General features: G+C 47.7%; 1 long non-coding RNA gene across 1 annotated transcript; it reads right to left on the bottom strand.

Moving 5' to 3' along the window:
* On the bottom strand, positions 1 to 1,889 carry LOC144139100 (uncharacterized). Its single transcript, XR_013316046.1, has 2 exons — positions 1,319 to 1,889; positions 1 to 366 (listed from the first exon to the last, which is right to left on the bottom strand). It is a non-coding gene; the product is annotated as an uncharacterized LOC144139100 (long non-coding RNA).
* Between the last annotated feature and the right edge of the window lie 6,162 nt (positions 1,890 to 8,051).

Here is an 8,051-nt window from a genome sequence, read left to right as displayed (position 1 = left end):
CGACGTGCATCGAACAGACGCATTGGTGAGGGAAGGGAGGGGCCATTTTATCGCGGGCTTCTCCAGTCAATGTTTTGGACACTCGCTGGCTTGATGCCCTGCTGTCTCGGACGCTCCCCACTGTTGTGGCAGCTCAGTGCACACAAGCTTTGGTGGCGCCTCTTAAAACCTTCGGCTAGCAAGAGGGCGAGTAGGTGCACAGCAGCCAGGATGTGACTCCATGCTACACTGCAACCCGCCGGGCAATCGCACGCTGCCTCCCCAATCGCCCCACTGTCCGTCTCAAAGGTGAGGCACACAACTTAGGGCCGGCCACTTTTCTTCTGGGAGCGAAAGCAGCTGCTGAGCACATGGATGAGGCCCAACCTGCAAGAACAGAGAGAGTATAAGTAAATAACACTCAGTGAAGAGCAGGACTAGTCCGCTACAGTTTATGGTAAAGAGCAGAAAGAAGTGGCCGCAAGGAACAGACTCAAAATGACCAGATTTTGTGTCTTCCTTAACATTGTTGCAAGGGCAATAATCTACACCTGAAACAGCAATGATGTCAAAATTTTTTGTCAAGTTCGAGCGTGCAAGTATCTCTGCATGCTTTGTTAATGCATTTTTCAAGAGAAGGAAGTTTAACATTTAAAAACCTCAGCGTGGGTAATGATACCATAATCGTGTACCCGCATAATCGTGTTCGTCGTAACTTAAGCAAGCAATAATATGATTATCTGGAACTCACTTCCAGAATCTTTCGAGATAAACAGGTAAACATTCGGGCTATACCGATGACCCATCGAATTAAAAAAAATCTTCTAGTTCAGTGAGTTCGAGCTAACGAGGTTTTACTGTATTATCTATTCGTGCACACCAAAAGCATGCGCTTTAAAACAAACACAACCACCCCACCGCCAAAAAAGGAGAAGAAAGACACACAAACTGATTTTTGCGCAGAACATGCGCAATAAATAATGAAAACACAAAAAAAGAAAATTCAAGGCATATGTGCGCTTTTGTAGTTGACTTCGCCGCAAAGCACGATTGCTTTGCGGCAAACGCGCGGGCGGACGACCGTCACGGAAAACGGCCGCAACCTTTCCGTTAACATCTTCGCCAAAAATCATCCCGTAAATTCGATGTACAGCATTTGAAAATACCTAATCCACCCACTAGCGGTATGGTCTGGCGATTGTCGCTTTCCTCTTTCAGAGTTACTGCAACAGGGTCGCCGCTGCGCATTTGCATGGTAAACAACGGTGAACAAAGTGCCATACAAATACTCATACCGGTTAACTCGCGTCAAGTAAAAAACAAAGAAGGATTTACTTACTGCGAGTCGCACGTGTTTGTCCGCACCGATGAAGGCGAGCAATGCGCCTCGGTGGCTAGGCGGCATGCCCTGCTCCGCTGCCGCTCGGATGGGTCTTTGGCACGGCACCCCGAGTAGTACGAGTCTTCGGACACAGTCGGCAACGCAGACAAGTCCTTCGTCCACAATCCGCGGTCGGGAGCCGGAAAACGCCGTCCAGTTTGAGCCATACCGCGTTACCGTCACCTGCTCTTCCACAGTAAACAATACGAGACTTCCCGATCGGCGCCCGTACCAATATGGCCGACGGTCTCGTTTACATCAGTGTTGCTAGATCACCAAGCAATTTCGCATAGGGTCTATTGAACTGCGTTTATCTGAAAGATCACATTGTAAAAATGTACCACAACATGTGTTAAATACTTTCTTCCAAATAAAAAGCCACGTGCAGCATGACTAACAGAGCATCACCAGCGGGAGTGAACATATCTTAAATGCAAAGAGCTTTTCTTCAATACACATGGTTCATACATGGTTGAAAAAAAAAGAAAACAATGCGCCAATTTTTCTAAACAAATAAAAGGCCATGTGCGGCACGACTAGCAAATATCACCAGTAAACCTATCCTAAATGCCAAAACGTTTCATCAATAGTCATGGTTCATACATGCTTAAAAAAAAAAATACCCTCAGCAACCACAACAGATAATGGGGTCCTCTTGTCTGCACTGATGAGGGGCAAATCCTCTGTGACCTTTCTGTCGACGACGCCTTTCCCATTTCTTGCACTTTCCTTAATTAGCTGTGCTGTACTGGTCGTACCTCCAGCTGTTCAGGTTGTCTGGATGAACTGCAGAAAAAAAGCCAATAAAAACCCTAGGTGTGTAATCCGTTTAAAATACCCTGTTATGTGTTAGTCAATGTGGGTCTTACGTTCGCGCCTTTGCATTCTTGAGCTGGATCATGAGGACTTTCTTCATTTCTGCGTCCGTGGCTCCTCGTGTTTGCATATTCGCTCTCACAGCCTCTTAAAAAGAGTTGTACACGCACGCATATTTCAGAGAACATCCCTTTTTTACGGCCTATTGTACGGACCACATAAATTTAACTAAACTGAGCAGTTGCAATAAGATAATAAAAAGTTGAACCAGGGCAAGCTGAAGCAGCAAGCATGGTGCTATTTCATTTAACACTGCAGGCTTCACAGCCCAAAAAGGAGTTGACTACCTATTGACTAACCTCTGACGAGGTGGCACAAGCTTGTTTTTCTGGCCCGAGTTTTCTGTCGCGAGCTGCCTAATGGACCTTTTTCCAGTAGCGATCTGCGCATGCGCGGGCTGCCGGTCCGCCATTCTTGGCAGGCGCCTCGGGCAAAATAAGCAAAAGCGCGCCCCTCGGTTTCCTGCTTAGGGCGCGGCTATAATCTGCACGTTTTCTTTTTTTCTCTCTCTTTGTTCTCCTCGTGGTGGGTTCGTACGTGCATACAATAATGGTTTTCTAAGAAAAGGGGTGAAAATGCTTAAGACTGACTACTCTGCCAGCACATGGCTGCCAGTGAGGGGTTTACGAAAATGAGAAAAAAAAAAAAAGGGGGGGGGGGGCGCTTCGAACACGGCAGATTAGTCACTTGAACGTTCGCCTGCTACCGTGACATTCATGTGAAAGGTGAGGGTGACGGGTCAGTGCGGGAGGTGCTGCAGGACCAGGATATTTTGTGCACGAGTTCTCCGAAAGCCACACTTTCTTGGGGGTGCGCCTTACTGCCATTTTTAGTTCGCTGTGGCGGCCGCTAGAGGAACCGGTACTGGAAAAAGGTCCATTATTTGCCAGCTGCTTCGCTGAGCCACGTGGCACAGCGATCTTCCGTCAGGTGAAGGGTGCAGGCCTTTTGGGCTAGGAAATTATTTGCCGGCAGCTTGGTTTAAGTAAAGGTCCTATTCTATGTTCATTTTAAAAGCGCTGTGACGGCGCAAATGACCGAAATAACCCACGTGGTCGTACTGTCACGGAAGTTGTCCTTCGCGAGCAAAGAGTGCCGGCATTTCGTGTCAGAATAATTATTTGCCGTGAGAGCACGGCCGGGTGGCTTATTTCGGTTATTTGGGCCGCCACAGTGCGTTAAAATCGGGCCTAGAATATGAGCTTTAGTTAAACCAAGCTGCCGGCAAATAATTATCCTAGCGCAAAAGGCATGCACCCTTCACCTAACGGAACATGTGTCGCGGCTAAGGCAAGGAGCCGGCAAATAATTAGGCAGCTCCGACAGAAAACTGCCAAGAAAGCTGCCGGCTAATAACAGCTTACAGCGCGGAAGACCGGCACTCTTCGCTTCACGGCAGCTTGCGAAAGAAAACTCTCCAGCTGTCTGCCAGCAAAGCGCGTTCTCATACAGCATGCCGGCACTAATCATGTGACCGCAGCAAGCCAATAAGGGGAGACTGCCGGCAAACTTCCGCTCGCGCGGGTCGGCCGGCTGCCGGCCGAATATCCACTCCCAAGAATTGTTGTTTCAAGCTGATATATTTTAAAATTTGCTTAAAATATGCAAAACTAACCATCGCGCGACATTTTTGCACTACTTTAATTTAACATTGCCGAAAGAGCCTTATCTCTAACCAGGATTTAACATCTTGCGACGTGCACGTCTATGATCTGGTTGGGGCGGCATGTTGCGATGGCAACAGTCGGGTAGGTTCCGAAACAGATCGCGATTTGAACCTACGTAGATTTTAATTGCGGCAATACGTTGATATTAACAATTGCTGCGAAAAAAAATAAACCGGCGCCAGTAAAATCGCAATGCCGCTTCGAGCAGAGGCACCCGTGTTGAAGGCGGTTTGCAGAGCTTTATCGGCATCAAAACACGGATATCTCAGGCGCTGCGGCTGGCTAAACGTTCACCCACGACGCCCTGTCAGGCAGGCACTGCGTCATGGCATGGGACGACAGAATTCTCCCATAAGGAGTGAAACAAACCCACTTGTTCGCTTACGGCCCTCCTGGGTTAGTGCAAAAAAGATGCCGCAAAATTTTGACGCCGGCTTTCTTAAAAATTACGGTGAAAGCGCAGCTCAGCGTTTCCGACCAAGGATGCCAAGATGCAGCACAAGTTGTCGCGCAAGTAAACCAAAACATTTAATAAATGTTACAATGCCAACAATATATTCCAGGAGCAGCTGCTTAACCAAATACTTCTCGCTTAAAACTAACCACGGTATTACGTATACAACACTCGTGTTTGACAACATCGCGAAACTGCACACATCAAGACAACTTAACGGGCGTTTGTGGCTGGAAATAAAGCTTTTTTCAGAATCACTGTCACAAATACATCAGAATCATGTCACAGCGCGGCGGTATCAACGGGCGGAACAATATGTGACCAATGAAAACGGCACAAATAGCAAATACTTACAAAAATGAGGGCTACACAAAGAAGCTCGAAGATCGGCGCCCAGCCGCAAACTGACCGTTGGGGTTGGCGCCAAAATGATTACTCTTCAACCCAGCGCGCGCCCAAGCTCATGCGAACGCTGCGGAGGAGGTAGAGGCAGAGAGGAAAGCCACTGTTTTCCCAGTCCATAACCTTTTCTTTCCTCCATGCAGTCCATGGAGTCACATCAGGCCATACCGTTGGCGCCAAACCTGATTACTCTCAAACCAGCGCGTGCTCAAGCGCGGGACTGTACGGCCGGCTACAAGAAGGCTAGAGGAAGAACTGCTAACAGCAGTTATCAGAAATACGTTTTAAAGACGTCATTGTCTGAGGGATATTATCCTGGCAATGATTGACTTCTAGAAGCCATCTTTTCCTGTCTGAAATCCCTTTCTGACGTTTCCTCCATAAATACGACGTTTTCTAGACATTCTGTGCTACCTGGGAATCTCCCTTTGTGGGTATGACGCATTTTTATGGCACACCTTCACCACCGCATTGGCTGCCTTGTCAGGCCTCTCGAGTGGAGTGTCCTTTAATTGACGTACATTGTTTGGCGATTCCGAAAAATCTCTCCGCACAGGCGACATAGCCCATTGCATATTGCTTAGCAGAAATTTACACCGCCTTTCCCACCTCATCGTACGTACAGCAACGCTGTATAGGCTCCGGACAGCGCCCAGAGGGCGACACGGAGCCCGCGACACCCAGCGCCCCCTTCGGCAGATATGCGCAACGCTGAGTCGGTCCCCGCAAGCCGGTACGCTGCTAGCTCGGGGGCGCTCTTCTTTTTGCAGCGCGGATTTAGCATACTAGTCGCCCCTTTTGGGTTTAAAACGAAGTAAGAGATTGTAAGCTAATCCTGCCACATACTGCATGTGAATGGAGAAGGATTTATTCGGTTGAACTCGCGTATAGGAAGGCACATAAAGGCCGCATAGGAGTGATGCCCAGAAGAGAAACGCTTGTACAGCCTGCCTGCGGGGCAAACCTTTCTCAAGATCAGCATGTTTCGCTTCGAAAGTATACACGATATTTATATTGTTTAATTCACAAAAGAGGAGGCCTTGTCTGCAAATATATCAGACGCTGCGCGATGTTTCCGCGCGGGGTATTCCATCCATGTGAGTGCACTTGGATGCGGCTGCAGAACTATGGGAGTTACATATAGGTCTTCGATCCGAATGTGATGCTCCATACACGTAAAAGTATGAAATTCACGTTTGTTTGAGTATAGCGATACTGCGGACGTTAATAAGTGCCCGCTTCGCCGAGAAACTTTGGGCTTCCAGTTGTAGCCCAGTACGCTAGTTGCATGCATGTAAACACGCCCACAAAAAAGAAACTCTTCACGAGAAGGCTATCACAAGGAATTCCTTTGGGCAGGGATGGGAAGGCCCTGCTAAGTTTTGTTGTAAGCAGAACATCTAATAGGCGTATCGGAATAAATTACTGAATATTCATATCCGGGTTTTTTTTTCTCTCCACGCCGACGGGTTCAGCAGGAGATCTCCGTTAGGAAGGAATAGTAGCGCTTTTTTTCCGTCAACACCTTTACAACAAAAGTCACGGGAGAAAAAATTCGTTCCCTGAGTACACCCCTCACTGGTCCAGAGTGACCGCAATAACAACGGATGGAATAAATAAAGCTTGTCATCCTTCTCCTCCTCCTCCTCCTCCCCGTACGTGAATTTCTTTTTCCTGTGTACATACTGTTCCAACTTTTATTTTGGCACGCCTTAGCTCTATTTTTCTTAGCTTTTCAGTAGCTTAGACAACAATTTCATCGTTTCTTTTGCACGAAGAGGTGGTGATTTTATGCTATCCAAAAGCTCGCGATACATCTGGGAACATTAACGCCTATAAGTGTCCGCGCCCCATATGTGGTTATATGTATTTAATTCGGCTGTATAAGTACGTGGAATATTAGATGAAGCAGAGTAGAACCGCTGGGTGATAAAACTACAATGCTATAACTGTGCTTGGGGGCCCTCTTTGTTACCAAATTTAGAGCGCACTTATGTGTATTGACCGCCTGCTAACCAGCCTACTAACAAGCTGATCGTACTCCACGGCAGCATGTAATCCGCTCGCTTATTGTGGGCCTTTCAAGATTCAGTAACCATGCTCGGTATCTGCGAAAAAAAGAAACAGAGAAGAAGAATCCGCGGGAGAATGCAAAGGCCTTGAACACATGCTTCCCAGTTGTGCTAGCCTGCGGCTCGGCAGCGAGGCGACAGCATTTTATCAGTGCCCCGTTTTATTTGGAGGTTTCCCGCGACTATATAACATTTTTCACGACTTTGTTGCACTATGTAGTACATATACGCGCAAATAACGTTATAACAAGCGTTTTTTTCAAGGTTGCGTTCACTGGCGCTGTGGGCGGTCGGCGCGGCGGGACCGCCCCAGAGTTGCGCGTGTCTGTCGCGGCTGGCGCTGCGCTCGCGCGGCAAACTTCGCTGTCCGGAGCCTATACGCGTAATCCCCCCCCACCCTCGGCCAGTTTCAACCGCTTCCCAACAACTTCGGGTAAATGCTGAAGATCCAGAGAAATCGAGCCTCTTTTCACAAGCTTGACAAAAGTCTCACGGTCACAGAAGCTCATGCACTGCGACAGATTAAAACAAAACTCCCCAAACACAAGACCAGCTGCTCCCAGCTGGGAATTTAACCATAAAACAGTTGGGACCAGCTACCATTTTCTCTAAAGCCAATTTATGTGGCCCTCAGCAGCCAACACCACAAAAACTTTCGAGCTGACATGGGAGGAACCTCTGACCTGTTCCAAACCTGGCGTTCAGAGGGACTTGGTTCTTCGAGAGAGAGGGGCGGAAGAGACCGGGGCCCTGGACGGAGATACCCACCTGTAGCCAAATCTCAACCACTCCTTCACGAATGTTTTCTCTTTCTCTCTCCAAATTCTTGTACCCGTCTGGAATGAAAACTCGGGACTTTGTGCTCAGCGTATGGAAAAATTCGTTAACAAAAAAAAAAAAAAAGGCCTTCGAGTCTCCAGCCTGGACCAAGACGAATTTTTTTTCAACTGCGAAGTTTCTGAGAAAGCTGTACAGCATCCCTTTGTAGGCTGCATTGAGGTGGATGTAAAGTTTTCCTTCATAGAAACCGACTTTAAAGGGGCCGTGCAGTCAAAATACAAGTTTGTTTTATTCGAAAGATTTCGTGTTTTATTGTGCCCCCAGTGCTTGTCCGGCAGCAAACAATGCCGCATTCACTGAGAAATTAATCAATTTACGTTAAAATTTTGATTCTCCCGCCAAATCGTGTGTTTTCGTGACATCTGCATTGATGTCATGAG

The sequence above is a fragment of the Haemaphysalis longicornis genome, unplaced genomic scaffold (assembly GCF_048455015.1).
Source record: "Haemaphysalis longicornis isolate Haplotype H1 unplaced genomic scaffold, Haemaphysalis longicornis Haplotype H1 scaffold_5, whole genome shotgun sequence".
NCBI classification, from domain to species: Eukaryota; Metazoa; Arthropoda; class Arachnida; order Ixodida; family Ixodidae; genus Haemaphysalis; species Haemaphysalis longicornis.
The sequence above is the reverse complement of the archived record's forward strand: the minus strand, read 5'-3'. Positions and strand labels throughout refer to the sequence as shown.